This window comes from Pseudophryne corroboree, chromosome 9, assembly GCF_028390025.1.
Source record: "Pseudophryne corroboree isolate aPseCor3 chromosome 9, aPseCor3.hap2, whole genome shotgun sequence".
Lineage (NCBI taxonomy): Eukaryota > Metazoa > Chordata > Amphibia > Anura > Myobatrachidae > Pseudophryne > Pseudophryne corroboree.
In genome coordinates this window covers 231,819,551-231,835,829 of record NC_086452.1, presented here as the reverse complement: position 1 = coordinate 231,835,829, position 16,279 = coordinate 231,819,551, and the positions used below count along the sequence as shown (strand labels likewise).

General features: G+C 46.1%; 1 protein-coding gene and 1 pseudogene across 1 annotated transcript in view; both read left to right on the top strand.

Moving 5' to 3' along the window:
* Positions 1-16,279, top strand: part of LOC134957928 (complement factor H-like) — a 198,292-nt gene that overhangs the window by 16,876 nt on the left and 165,137 nt on the right. The window lies entirely within an intron of this gene.
* LOC134963450 (5S ribosomal RNA) lies at positions 1,535-1,654 on the top strand (annotated as a pseudogene).

Here is a 16,279-nt window from a genome sequence, read left to right as displayed (position 1 = left end):
AACCCCACAGTGCGCCAGCGGCACGGAACCACAGACAGCTCAATAATGAAATGTAATTACATGTACACATATAGGGCAATTAGACCAAACAATATCAACCTGCGTGGCAATGGTGATAACCAGCTAAGAGCAATATTGATTTAAGCATACCACCACATTAGCATGATATAAAGGACGGCTCGGATGACATGTCGCTCAGGGGTTATGAATGCAATATTTACACTCTGCAGCACAACCTGCACAGCAATAATAATAAGCAGCTCAGAGCATTGTTGATGGTAGCATACCACCACTAAAGCATAATATAAGAGAAGTGTCAGAAAAGATGGCAAAGATGACATGTCACTCAGCGGTAATAGATGCAAATTTTTACACTCCACCATAACGGAGTCAATAAATCATGGCTAAAAGGATCAATTGAATCCAACAGGTATAGTACCACATGACAGTGTCCTCAAAAGAGGACTTCCATTCTCACAGTTGCTTAGGGTGATACGCATTACCTCTGACCCACTAGCAATACCACCGGCTCTACAATCAATGAGTCAACGTTTCCTTGATCGTGGATACTCTAAGGAGGAGATTGATTTGGCACTCAAAAAAATTGGCCAAATAAAAAGGAATGAACTCCTATCTAAAAAAGACGCCTCTACTGTCAAAGACAATGATAGGTTTAACTTTGTCAGCATGTATACGACTGCTTCTCGATTTATCCGTAATAAGATACAGGAACATTGGCACCTTATTGATACGGATCCGGAATTATCAAAAGCCATTCCGCAACCGCCTCGGTTCGCATATAAACGAGGACCCAATCTGAAAGATATGTTGGTTGTGACAGATTTCTCTAAGAGAAGGAAGAGCACAGCCTCTAATTGGTTAACTACCAAAACAGGGGTTTTCAAGTGCACGGGCTGTCCAAACTGTTCATTCCTGCTACTCGGCAATCGGTTCACTAACCCTCAGGACAAGAAGTCCTACACAATCAGACAGAGACTTGACTGCAATAGCAAATTTGTAGTCTATGTGTTGAAATGTCCATGCAATCTGCTATATGTTGGGAAGACTAGCAGGATGCTGAAAGAACGTCTAAGTCAACATCGTTCTACAATCAAAAAGAGCATTACACAGGGTGGAATTTCAAGTGACTTTTCAACCTTACCTGTTGCAAGACATTTTATGGAGGCTAAACATTCCATTAATCAACTCAAGTGTTGTATCTTGGATCAGATCCCACCACTACAAAGGGGTGGTGATCGCAACAAAATCCTTTTGCAAAGAGAACACCAATGGATTGATAGATTGCAATCATTGGCCCCGAATGGGCTTAATGAGGAATTCCGTTTAGGATGCTTCCTGTGACTCGGCAGAAGTATATACTGAGTCAATTGTTCTGGTTTAATTTTCTTAGACACCGCCGTGTGTCATGTTAATCATTTTACACCTGTCAATGCTCTCTGATTTAGTCTCTCACTCACTGGGCCAATTGGACTCTTAATTGTGTAATGGACACATAACTGCACACCGTATTGATTGATACTACCATACCACACTGGACCTCATCCGATCCCGTCCGATCTTGGCAATTAAGCAGTGATGGGCCTAGTAAGTACCACATTTGGAGACAAGGTGGGAATACTAGGTGTTGTATTAAAATTATCGGTGGACGGTTCTTCTTGTGGTCATATTTACATTATCACACAGGTTGTGACACAGGTGATGATACTCACGCCATATAATACGGATAGATATGGACACGAATATCGGATACCATCTTACCACGCTGGAAATCATCCAATCTCGTCCGATCTTGGCAATTAAGCAGCGTTGGGCCCAGTCAGTACCATACTTGGAAAGGGTATGAGAATACTGGGTACGGTACCCTGAGACATGATTGTCCTATACTGATCATTTTGTATCCCCGCTGCATGCTAGACATCATCTGGTTTCCACACTGTCATGTGGTACTATACCTGTTGGATTCAATTGATCCTTTTAGCCATGATTTATTGACTCCGTTATGGTGGAGTGTAAAAATTTGCATCTATTACCGCTGAGTGACATGTCATCTTTGCCATCTTTTCTGACACTTCTCTTATATTATGCTTTAGTGGTGGTATGCTACCATCAACAATGCTCTGAGCTGCTTATTATTATTGCTGTGCAGGTTGTGCTGCAGAGTGTAAATATTGCATTCATAACCCCTGAGCGACATGTCATCCGAGCCGTCCTTTATATCATGCTAATGTGGTGGTATGCTTAAATCAATATTGCTCTTAGCTGGTTATCACCATTGCCACGCAGGTTGATATTGTTTGGTCTAATTGCCCTATATGTGTACATGTAATTACATTTCATTATTGAGCTGTCTGTGGTTCCGTGCCGCTGGCGCACTGTGGGGTTAAAAACTCTGCAGATGTGACTGTGTCCGGGATTACAGGCAGCAGCATTTCTATTTGCATGCCGCTGTACTTACTATACAGATCGTCCCACGCTACACTACTGTTACGCTGCTGGAGCCGGTCACTAAGGAGAGAGCCGGGTTTGTGTACCCTAGCAACGCATCACGTGCGGGCAGGAGCCAATCAGATAGCAGCTATGACGCGCTGCTTCCGGCCGTCCCGTTCGGATATTCTGGCGCCTTCTCCGCTATTTAAGATAGCTCCTGACAGAGTGACAGCTGCCCCTGATGAAGACCACCATGTGTTGAAACGGCTGTTGGGCGTACTGTAAACAGTGGGGTGTATCCTTGATGTATCCTTGATGTCTTTTCAGGATTAAAAAACCCCTTTTTTTCTTCAACTAAAACGTGAGTGCTGGTCTAATTCTTTTTTCAGCTATGGGAAAAGTGAGGGGGTATATTTACTAAAATTCGTATTTTCCCGAATGAGGTTAAAGTTCAATCACGAATGACATCGAAAGTGTAAAGTTGCAACTTTTTGAATTTATTACGACTAATTTACTAAGCTGTCGTATTCTGCATTTTCGTATATACCGATGTCGATGTCATTCGTGTTTTTTTGCAGTGTTTTACGTGAGTGAATTGTAAAACACTGCCGACTTTAACACAATGAATCTCGACCGAATCTGTGAGATCCGTGCTGGGCTTCATTGTGCACATTTCGAAAAAAAGAAAACATTGTTAAAATCTGGGGGGAAAAATGCGTGGGGTCCCCCCTCCTAAGCAAAACCAGCTTCGGGCTCTTTGAGCCGGTCCTGGTTGTAAAAATATGGGGGAAAAAGTGACAGGGGTTCCCCCATATTTAAACAACCAGCACCTGGTCCTGGTTCCAAAAATACGGGGGACAAAAAGCGTAAGGGTCCCCCGTATTTCTGAAACCAGCACCGGGCTCCACTAGCCAGATACATAATGCCACAGCCGGGGGACACTTTTATATTGGTCCCTGAGGCCCTGGCATTACATACCCAACTAGTCACCCCTGGCCGGGGTACCCTGGAGGAGTGGGGACCCCTTCAATCAAGGGGTCCCCCCGCTCCAGCCACCCAAGGGCCAGGGGTGAAGCCCGAGGCTGTCCCCCCCATCCAAGGGCTGCGGATGGGGGGCTGATAGCCTTTTTGTTAAAATTTGAATATTGTTTTTAGTAGCAGTACTACAAGTCCCAGCAAGCCTCCCCCGCAAGCTGGTACTTGGAGAACCACAAGTACCAGCATGCGGTGAAAAACCGGGCCCACTGGTACCTGTAGTACTACTACTAAAAAAAATACCCCAATAAAAACAGAAGACACACACCTTGAAAGAAAAAGTTTAATACATACATCCACACCTCCATACACACATACTTACCTGTGTTCACACGAGGGTCGGTCCTCTTCTCCATGTAGAATCCATGGGATACCTGTTGAAAAAATGATACAATGTAGCAATATTCAAATTTTGACAAAAAGGCTATCAGCCCCCCATCCGCAGCCCTTGGATGGGGGGGGACAGCCTCGGGCTTCACCCCTGGCCCTTGGGTGGCTGGAGGGGGGGGACCCCTTGATTGAAGGGGTCCCCACTCCTCCAGGGTACCCTGGCCAGGGCTGACTAGTTGGGTATGTAATGCCAGGGCCGCAGGGACCAATATAAAAGTGTCCCCCGGCTGTGGCATTATGTATCTGGCTAGTGGAGCCCGGTGCTGGTTTCAGAAATACGGGGGACCCCTACGCTTTTTGTCCCCCGTATTTTTGGAACCAGGACCAGGCGCAGAGCCCGGTGCTGGTTGTTTAAATATGGGGGAACCCCTGTCACTTTTTCCCCCATATTTTTTCAACCAGGACCGGCTCAAAGAGCCCGAAGCTGGTTTTGCTTAGGAGGGGGGACCCTACGCATTTAAAAAAAAAAAAAATTAACACTTTCCCACCCCTTCCCACTGAAAAACATGCACGGATCTCATGGATCCCTGCATGCCTATCCGAACACGGTAAAAAAAAGCAGGTCTGTTTTATTTTAGCACTTTTTCACGATTTGTATTTTTTCACGGCAGTGTTTGGCTATTGTTGGCAGTGTTTGTGAATTGCACTTTTTAGTAAATGACCGATTTCTACCAAATTCCAGGCGTATTTAACCGATGGTGTATTCATTCGTATTTTTTTCCTAGGACTTCCAAAAAAATACGAATGCCCTCATCACTGCCGTGATTTGAGTTTAGTAAATTCCCGAGATGACACTTTGAAGAAAAAACACCATCTCGGACAAAATCGGGACCTTAGTAAATATACCCCATAGTTTATTGTCCATCTATGCTCATTATTACTTTATTTTTTTATTTTTACAATTAATAAAATACAGCCTCATGTTTTTACTAAATTGTTTCACAAAGGGCCTTATTCAGAGGTGGACGCTAGGGCTGTGAAAATAAGATTTTACTTACCGGTAAATCTATTTCTCGTAGTCCGTAGTGGATGCTGGGGACTCCGTAAGGACCATGGGGATAGACAGGCTCCGCAGGAGACATGGGCACTTTAAGAAAGAATTTAGGTTCTGGTGTGCACTGGCTCCTCCCTCTATGCCCCTCCTCCAGACCTCAGTTAGAGAAACTGTGCCCAGAAGAGCTGACAGTACAAGGAAAGGATTTTGGTAATCCAGGGCAAGATTCATACCAGCCACACCAATCACACCGTATAACATGTGATAACAACCAGTTAACAGTATGACAAATAACAGAGCATCAGGTCAAACCCTGATGCAACCATAACTTAACCCTTATTGAAGCAATAACTATATACAAGTATTGCAGAAGAAGTCCGCACTTGGGACGGGCGCCCAGCATCTACTACGGACTACGAGAAATAGATTTACCGGTAAGTAAAATCTTATTTTCTCCAACGTCCTAGTGGATGCTGGGAACCCCGTAAGGACCATGGGGATTATACCAAAGCTCCCAAACGGGCGGGAAAGTGCGGATGACTCTGCAGCACCGATTGAGCAAACAAGAGGTCATCCTCAGCCAGGGTATCAAACTTGTAGAACTTTGCAAAAGTGTTTGGACCTGACCAAGTAGCCGATCGGCAAAGTTGTAATGCCGAGACCCCTCGGGCAGCCGCCCAAGAAGAGCCCACCTTCCTAGTGGAATAGGCCTTAACTGATTTTGGCAGCGGCAATCCAGCCGCAGAATGAGCCTGCTGAATCGTGTTACAGATCCAGCGAGCAATAGTTTGCTTTGAAGCAGGAGCACCAAGCTTGTTGGATGCATACAGGATAAACAACGACTCTGTTTTCCTGACCCTAGCCGTTCTGGCTACATAAACCTTCAAAGCCCTGACCACATCAAGCAACTCGGAATCCTCCAAGTCACGAGTAGCCACAGGCACCACAATAGGTTGGTTCATATGAAAAGATGAAACCACTTTCGGCAGAAATTGTGGACGGGTCCGCAATTCTGCTCTATCCATATGGAAAACCAGATAGGGGCTTTTATGTGACAAAGCCGCTAATTCTGACACACGTCTAGCCGAAGCCAAGGCTAATAACATGACCACTTTCCATGTGAGATATTTTAACTCCGCCGTTCTAAGTGGTTCAAACCAGTGTGACTTTAGGAAACTTAACACCACGTTAAGATCCCAAGGTGCCACCGGAGGCACAAAAAGAGGCTGAATACTCAGCACTCCTTTTACAAACGTCTGAACTTCTGGTAGAGAAGCCAACTCTTTTTGAAAGAAAATGGATAGGGCCGAAATCTGAACCTTAATGGAGCCTAAGTTTTAGGCCCAAATTCACTCCAGTTTGTAGGAAGTGAAGGAAACGGCTCCGATGGAATTCTTCCGTAGGAGCATTCCTGGCCTCACACCAAGAAACATATTTTCGCCAGATACGGTGATAATGTTAAGATGTCACATCCTTCCTAGCCTTCATCAGCGTAGGAATGACCTCATCCGGAATGCTTTTTTCCGCTAGGATCTGGCGTTCAACCGCCATGCCGTCAAACGCAGCCGCGGTAAGTCTTGGAACAGACATGGGCCCTGTTGCAACAGGTCCTGCCTTAGAGGAAGAGGCCACGGATTTTCTGTAAGCATTTTCTGCAGATCCGGATACCAGATCCTTCGTGGCCAATCTGGAACAATGAGGATTGTTCTCACTCCTCCTTTTTCTTATTATTCTCAACCGTTGGGTATGAGAGGAAGAGGAGGAAATACATAGACTGACTGGAACACCCACGGTGTCACTAGGGCATCTACCGCTACTGCCTGAGGGTCTCTTGACCAGGCGCAATAACTCTGCAGCTTTTTGTTGAGGCGGGACGCCATCCTGTCTATCTGTGGCAGTCCCCACCGAACTGCAATCTGTGCGAAGACTTCCTGAGGAAGTCTCCACTCTCCAGGACGTATGTCTGGTGAGGAAGTCTGCTTCCCAGTTGTTCACTTCCGGAATGAACACTGTTGACAGTGCTGTTACATGATTCTCCGCCCAGCGAAGCATTCTGGTGGCTTTCGCCATCGCCACTCTGCTCCTTGTGCCGCCTTGGCGGTTTACATGAGCTACTGCGGTGACGTTGTCTGACTGGATCAGAACCGGTTGATCACGAAGAAAGGTCTCCGCTTGACTTAGGGCGTTGTATATGGCCCTTAGTTCCAATATGTTGATGTGAAGACAAGTCTCTTGACTTGACCAAAGACCTTGGAAATTTCTTCCCTGTGTGACTGCTCCGCAGCCTCGGAGGCTCGCGTCCGTGGTCACCAGGATCTAGTCCTGAATGCCGAATCTGCGGCCCTCTAGAAGGTGAGCACTCTGCAGCCACCACAGGAGAGATACCCTGCCCCTGGGGGATACGGTGATCAACTGATGAATCTGTAGATGTGACCCGGACCACTTGTCCAGTAGGTCCCATTGGAAAGTCCTCACATAGAACCTGCTGAAGGGAATGTTTTTCCCAGGACTCGAGTTCAGTGATGCACTGACGCCTGTCTTGGTTTCAATAGGTCCCTGACCAGAGTCATGAGTTCCTGGGCCTTCTCTATCTGAAGGTAAACCCATTTCTGGTCTGTATCCAGAAACATACCCAAGAAGGGCAGACGAGTTATAGGAACCAACTGTGACCTCGGGAAATTGAGAATCAAGCCGTGTTGCTGTGACACCTTCAGCGAAAGTGACACGCTGTTCAACAACTGCTCTTTTGATCTCGCCCTTATTAGGAGATCGTCCAAGTATGGGACAACTGTGACTCCTTGCTTGCGTAGGAGCACCATTATTTCCGCCAATTACCCTGAAATTGGTAATGACAATCCTGTACCGCAATTGTCAGGTACGCCTGATGGGGTGGATAAATGGGAACATGAAGGTATGCAGCCTTTATGTTTAGATACACCATCAAATCCCCCCCTTCCAGACTGGTGATGATCGCTCTGGGCGATTCCACTTTAAATTTGAACCTTTTCCCGTATAGGTTCAGAGATTTTAATTTTTAAAAATAGGTCTGACCGAACCGGACGGTTTCGGGACTACAGCCAAGGTTGAGTCATATCGCCTTCCTTGTTGCAGGAGGGGAACCTTGAGCACCACCTGTTGGAGATACAATGTGTGAATTGTATTTAATATTATCTCCCTTCCTTCCTAGGTCCGATAAGGAAAAACCGGCGAGGAGGCACCTTTCTAATCCAGCTTGTAACCCTGAGAAACAATTTTTTATTGCCCCGGGAACCACCTGTGAGTGAACTCAGATGTGGCTGAAGAGTCGAAGACGTGCTCTCACTGGGGCGGACTCCCTTAGCGGAGCTCCAGCGTCATGCGTTGGATGTAGTAGAGGCCGGGGAGGACTACTGTTCCTGGGAACTAGCTGTACCCTGTACCCTTACCTCTGGTAAGAAAGGACGCTCCTCGTACTTTCTTGTTATTCTGCGACCGAAAGGACTGCATTTGATAATGTCATGCTTTCTTAGGCTGTGAGGGAATATAAGGCAAAAGATCAGAATTACCAGCTATAGCTGTGGAGACCAGGTCCGAGAGCCCTTCTCCACACAATTCCTCAGCCTTGTAAGGTAAACCTTCCATATGCCTCTTTTAGTCGGCATCACCTGTCCATTGCATATTCCACAGGACACTTCTAGCAGAAATCGACATAGCGTTGACTCTAGAACCCAGTAGACTAATGTCTCTTTGGGCATGTTTTTATATATAAGACAGCATCTTTTATATATATATATATATATATATATATACAAAATAGAGAATTCAGCACTCACCATAGCAAGCTCACTTGTCCTCACAACATCAATAAATAAATGATGGGGGTTTAGTTGGTGGATTGGCCAATGCACGGAAGCCTAGTATGCCTTTAAAAGCCACTAGATATGTGGCAGGCATACATTAAACCTAGTGGGCATATTTGCAGTTATATTATATGTGATACAGTTGCCAGGTTTTAATTCTTTAGGCTTTGTGATAGTGTAGGACCTGCATGAAGGTGGGGTACCTTGAAAATCGGTATGCAGGCTTCCGTGCATTGGCCAATCCACCAACTAAACCCCCATCATTTATTTATTGATGTTGTGAGGACAAGTGAGCTTGCTATGGTGAGTGCTGAATTCTCTATTTTGTATGTATTTGGGTAGGTGGCCATGGGCTGCATGCACCCCACCCTATGAGTGGTGAGTGCAGACACTGCACCCCGCTTCTGGGGTGGCGAGTGCTGTGGTTTTCTATATTTGTTTGTATATATATATATATATATATATATATATATATTACATACATATACTAGGATCAATACCATGGTATCCTTATCTAGGGTTTCAATCTCCGCTGATAAGGTATCTGTCCACGCTGCTACAGCGCTATAAACCCATGCCGACACAATCGCCGGTCTGAGTAGTGTACCAGCATGTAAATGGACATCAAAGTACTTTTACTGCAAGCTATCTGCAGGATCCCTGAGGATAGCTGTTAAGTCAGCGCTACCTTTTGGGTAAACGTGACAAGGCTTTGTCCACCCTAGGGGAAGATTCCCCTCGTATCCTGGCCCTAGTAGGGAAAGGATACTCCCTGAGAATTCTTTTTGGGAAGCTGCAGCTTCTTGTCTGGAGATTCCCGCTCTTTTTCTTCATGAGAGGAGGGAAATTTACCTCAGCTTTCTTCCCCTTAAACATGTGTACCCTCGTGTCAGGGACAGATGAGTCATCAGTGATATGCAAAACAACTATTATTACAATAATCATATATTGAATACTTTTCTGCCAATTTGGCTGTAACTTTGCATTATCGTAGTCGACACTGGAGTCAGACTCCGTGTCAATATCAGTGTCTATTATTTTGGATAGTGAGCATTGTGAGACTCTGAAGGTCTCTGCAACATAGGGACAGACCCAGGGCCGTAACTACGTGTGTGCCAAGTGGGCTTGGCACACAGTGCAGTTGCCCTGAGGGCGCACGGCCAGCGGCATGTAATGAGTCAAATTGACTCATTACATGCCGCCTCTGAAGTCTGCGCCGTGCGCCGCCGCACTGGGGAGGAGGGCAGCGCTGGGCAGCGGAGAAGGAGGAGGAGGGAGGGGGACTTGAGCCGTAGCAGCGCTATTTCATTGGTAGTAAGCGCCACTACAGCTGTCCCCTCTTCTTCCGTATTGGCTGCCTGGCGCTGCTGTGGATGCTGGGATGCGGTTCCTCTATCCCAGCATCCACAGCAGCGCCAGGCAGCCAATACGGAAGAAGAGGGGACAGCTGTAGCGGCGCTTACTACCAATGAAATAGCGCTGCTGCGGCTCCAGTCCCCCTCCCTCCTCCTCACCTGCCTGCACCGAGGGAGCTGCACGAGGAGCCTGACTGCCAGATGGTAAGTATCTTTCTTTCTCTCTCCTCTCTCTCTCTCTCTCTCTCTCTCTCTCTCTCTCGGGGACACCGTCTGCCATAATGTGTAAAAAGGGGGCCTGGCTGCCGCAATGTGTAAAAAGGGGGACTGGCTGCCGCAATGTGTAAAAAGGGGGACTGCTTGCCGCAATGTGTAAAAAGGGGGAATCTGCCTGCCGTAATGTGTAAAAAGGGGGAATCTGCCTGCCGTAATGTGTAAAAAGGGGGACTGGCTAACGCAATATGTAAAAAGGGGGACTGGCTGCCACAATGTGTAAAAAGGGGGACTGGCTGCCGCAATGTGTAAAAAGGGGGACTGGCTGCCGCAATGTGTAAAAAGGGGGACTGCTTGCCGCAATGTGTAAAAAGGGGGAATCTGCCTGCCGTAATGTGTAAAAAGGAGGACTGCCTGCCGCAATGTGTAAAAAGGGGAACTGGCTGCCGTAATGTGTAAAAAGGGGGACTGGCTGCCGCAATGTGTAAAAAGGGGGACTAGCTGCCGCAATGTGTAAAAAGGGGGATTGGCTGCCACAATGTGTAAAAAGGGGGACTGGCCGCCGCAATGTGTAATAAGGGGGACTGCTTGCCGCAATGTGTAAAAAGGGGAAATCTGCCTGCCGTAATGTGTAAAAAGGGGGACTGGCTGCCGCAATGTGTAAAAAGGGGGACTGTCTTGCTGTAATGTGTAAAAAGGGGGCCTGGCTGCCGCAATGTGTAAAAAGGGGGACTGTCTGCTGTAATGTGTAAAAAGGGGGCCTGGCTGCCGCAATGTGTTTAAAGGGGGACTGTCTGCCATAATGTGTAAAAAGGGGGACTGGCTGCTGCCATGTGTAAAAAGGGGGACTGGCTGCCGCAATGTGTAAAAAGGGGGACTGTCTGCTGTAATGTGTAAAAAGGGGGATGCTGTCTGCTGTAATGTATAAAAGGGGCTCTACCTGGTGTAGTGGCGCTACTGTGCTGCGTCATTTGAATAATGGAGACTACTGTGCACCGTTGTATGAATTGCTATTATTTTGTGACCACACCCCTTCCCCATGAAGCCACGCCCCTATATATTTTTGGCGCGCCTACGGTGCGCACTGCCCCTATCTTACATGGGGGGGGGCGCCAATGTCATTTCTTGCACACAGCGCTAAAATGCCTAGTTACGGCACTGGACAGACCTGTGTAGATTCACTGTCTGTTCTCTAATCTTTTGTGCAATAAATTTACCTCAGCACTTAATTTCACATATCCAATCAGGTGTCGGTGTTGTCGACGGAGACGCCACTCACAGACACATTTGCTCCATCTCCTCCTTAGGAGAGCCTTTTACCTCAGACATGTCGACACACACGTACAGACACACCACACACTCAGGGAATGCTCATCTGAAGATAATTCCCCCACAAGGCCCTTTGGAGAGACAGAGAGAGAGTATGCCAGCACACACCCCAGCGCTATATGACCCAGGAAAAACACAGCAATTTAATGTTTACCCAGTAGCGCTGTTATTATCTGCGCCGAATTATGTGCCCCCCCCTCTTCTTTAAAACCCTCTCTTCTACCGTGGTATAAGCAGGGGAGAGTCCGGGGAGCTTCCTCTCAGCGGTGCTGTGGAGAAAAACATGGCACTGGTGAGTGCTGAGGGAGAAGCCCCGCCCCCTTGACGGCGGGCTTCTGTCCCGCTAAAAGTGTAAAATTGGCGGGGGCTCATGCAAATACAGTGTCCAGCTGTATATATGCTCCTTTTGCCAAATAAGAGGTTTATATTGCTGCCCAGGGCGTCCCCCCCCCCCCCCGCGCCCTGAACACTTACAGTGATCGGAGTATGTGAGGTGTGTGGGAGCAATGGCGCACAGCTGCAGTGCTGTGCGTTACCTCAGTGAAGATCATGAAGTCTTCTGCCACCTCTGAAATCTTCTTTACTACTCATACTCACCCGGCTTCTATCTTCCGGCTCTGCGAGGGGGACGGCAGCGCGGCTCCGGGACGGTCGGCGAGGGTGAGATCCTGCATACCAATCCCTCTGGAGCTAATGGTGTCCAGTAGCCTAAGAAGCAGGACCTAGCTTCAGAGAGTAGGGCTGCTTCTCTCCCCTCAGTCCCACGATGCAGGTAGTCTGTTGCCAGCAGAGCTCCCTGAAAATAAAAAACCTAACAAAATACTTTCTATCAGTAAACTCAGGAGAGCTCACTGAAAAGCACCCAGCTCGTCTGGGCACAGTATCAAACTGAGGTCTGGAGGAGGGGCATAGAGGGAGGAGCCAGTGCACACCAGAACCTAAATTCTTTCTTAAAGTGCCCATGTCTCCTGCGGAGCCCGTCTATCCCCATGGTCCTTACGGAGTCCCCAGCATCCACTAGGACGTTAGAGAAAACACAGATCGGACAATTTTGGACATATGTGCATGCGCAGTGTGTGCAGTGCGCATGCGCAGGCATTCACATTGCGATCAATTTGAATGACATGCGGCAGGCATTCGGGGATGGCAAGTTAGGGGGGAGTGAAGCAGGTAACACAGGCGTGTCATGGCCATTTTCCTGCAGAGGGTCAACCTCTATTTGGGCTACTGTGATGCAATCGCAATGCAGGGCAGAGCCATACATGCTGGGTGGCCTTGTCCTGTGCTGGGCGGCCTCCAGCTTGCGATTTGATACTTAGCAGTTTTTGCTAATTTAGCTAAAACTGTTAAGGACTGTGAATAACTTCCAAAATACACTAATTTGATCTTACATCATGAGTGACACTGAGTCAGTCACTGCCTTATATATTGTTTAATTTTTATGGTACATTTACAGTACATTTACAAACCCCTTCTGTCTATGCACCTTATGCTGTAAAACTGAACCCTCCACACCGTGAAGACCCGAGCATTTATCCCAGCGCCACTGCAGGATTAACTGTGTGTTAAAAAGACTTTAAAAATAGACTTGTGATACAACTTTTATGCGGGACGCCGCATTGAGAAAGAGTGACTTTGAGACACGTTCTATGGACATTTATTGAAGGACATAAGTATTTGAGAAATAAAAAAGCTTAGGCCCTCATTCCGAGTTGTTCGCTCAGTAAAAATCTTCGCATCGCAGCGATTTTCCGCTTAATGCGCATGCGCAATTTCCGCACTGCGACTGCGCCAAGTAAATTTGCTATGCAGTTAGGATTTTTACTCACGGCTTTTTCATCGTTCTGGCGATCGTAATGTGATTGACAGGAAATGGGTGTTACTGAGCAGAAACAGGCCGTTTTATGGGCGTGTGGGAAAAAACGCTACCGTTTCCGGAAAAAACGCGGGAGTGGCTGGAGAAACGGAGGAGTGTCTGGGCGAACGCTGGGTGTGTTTGTGACGTCAAACCAGGAACGATAAGCACTGAACTGATCGCAGATGCCGAGTAAGTCTGAAGCTACTCTGAAACTGCTACGAGATGTGTAATCGCAATATTGCGAATCTTTCGTTCGCAATTTTAAGAAGCTAAGATTCACTCCCAGTAGGCGGCGGCTTAGCGTGTGCAATACTGCTAAAATCGCCTTGCGAGCGAACAACTCGGAATGAGGGCCTTAGTGCTTAAAGTAACTACATTTGCCATCATTTTATTATTTCAATACCTATCCAGTTCACCAGTACTACACTATATTGTATATTCTATACAGAACATCTGCAAAGGATACAGTTTAATTTCATATTTGCCTATTGCCTATTGAAAAGTTATATTATACTTACAATGATTCAAACAATGAGTGTTTATTTAATTAATTAAGTTCTTAGCCCATTACAATCACCATCAGGATTGAGCGCAGCACAATTTTCTATATTTTGTGTATTCTGTGAGGTTGGTCACCTTAAAGTGCAGCAGCTTATTCGAGTCAAAAGGGACTCAGTGCGCAGTTAAGCATATACTTTCCTAATTCTGCAGTGTGCAAATTATGAGTGGTGCAACTTCATCTAAAATGCCTGCAGACAAATGTCCTTCAACTCTTTCTTCTAAACTAATATGCAGCATCACAACATTGTTACATCACATCAACAATGATGAGTGGGACGCATAATACATAAGGTGATGTGTATCTGCACTCCCACAATTAATTTAATAGAAGTGTAGTAAGTCCTAAACACTCATTTTGAAGTGGTACCCATATAACAATGTTTATCATTTTCATCAATATTTGGGGTGCTACCAATTACAGCAAGTGACATAGTCTGAACAAAGAAAGAGCTGTATTGTCAGTACACAAAGAGAAAAATATTTAAAAATTAACTTTTAATTTTATTCACGTTAAAATAATGTGAGGACAATTAACGGGTGGTCTTCAGTATGCCGAATGTCGGGATTCCGGCGCACAGTATACCGGCGTCGGGATCCCGACACCCGGCATACAGACAGCTATTCTCCCTCGCTCGCCACACTGTCGGTATGCCGGCGGTGGGCTCCCGGCGCCGGGATGCTGGTCGCCGGGAGCCCAGCCGCCGGCATACCATACTACACCCCAATCAACATACTGGTCATAGACCACAGCGAAACATTGAGGTTAAAATGACAAAGAGGAAACATACATTAATGTGCAAAAAGAGTAATAAATGTGTATTTAAAGATTAAAATTTGTGTCCATGTGTCATTATTGTCCATTGATGTAAAATGCTTATAACCTTGCAATTTGTCCACTTATCTCTTAGAGAAAATATCCTTATGAAAAACTCAGGCTTGGAAATATATCCATGACACTAATTAGTAAGGACTATGGGGGTCATTCAGAGTTGATTGCTCACTAGGTACTTTTTGCAGCCGTGCGAACGCATAATTGCCACCCACTGGGGAGTGTGCAAGGGTTCGATCGCATGTGCAAGGGCTGTGCAAGGGTTCGATCGCATGTGCAGCCGAGCAGTACAAAAATAGCTCAGAACTTACGTAGCCCTTGCGATCACTTCAGCCTGTCCGGTCCCGGAATTGACGTCAGACACCTGCCCTGCAAATGCTTGGACATGCCTGCGTTTTTCCAAACACGCCTAGAAAATGGTCAGTTGAAACCCACAAATGCCCTCTTCCTGTCAATCTCCTAGCGATCGGCTGTGCGAATGGATTCTTTGTTAAATCCATCGCTCAGCAACGATCCGCTTTGAACCAGTACGATGCGTCTGCGCATTGCGGTGCTTACGCATGCGCAGTAGTGACCTGATTGCTGCGCTGCAAAATATGGCAGCATCCGATCAGGTCAGAATGACCCCCTATGTTAGTATCCCTGGATGCACTAGGTCTGGAACCAAAATTTGCCAAAGATAGGGAATAATACTGCTACCTTAATTCCCCTGTCACGTCAGGGATTCATTGGTTATGGTGCACCTTTGTAAGTTTGATGTTCATAGGATATTCCCTAGAAGGAAAGCACCTTCATTATTATGGATTGATGACACAAACTAAGGTAACCACATTAATTCCTTTCAATATTATCATGGGGGAGAGTATATGAATTTATTTTTCTCAATAACCCCACATTAATATGTGAATATTGGCATCCTAGACCAATTAGGTATGCATCCTATTATGGGCGTCCATACATTCCTTTTTATCTATGCGTGGACTCTACTGGTTATTCCCAATGTATAGTATTTCACCATCAGTATTATCAATTATTCATATGACAGGGTATGTGGAAGACATTAATCATGTCAATAGTGTCTTTGACACATCATTAATCATAACATCCTTTAACTACAACATTGACCCATAGCCTTTTTTATATAAATGGCTGTTGTGTGCTTTTTAAGTCAATGCTGTGTTCTCTCAGATAAAGAAATATTGATCTCAATATCTTAATATACACTACACTTATAAGCCCCAGTAATTGTTATGCCAGCTAGAAGTTATAGTGATCAGTGATTGTAGTAAAAAAAAAATCAGTCTGACACTGTAAGGCAGAGATTTTCAACCTTTTACAACTCGCGGCACACTGAACAAGATTTAAATATTGCCAAGGCACATTAAAATATTATGGTGATGCATGGCGCAGTTGCGCGTCCTAGGATGT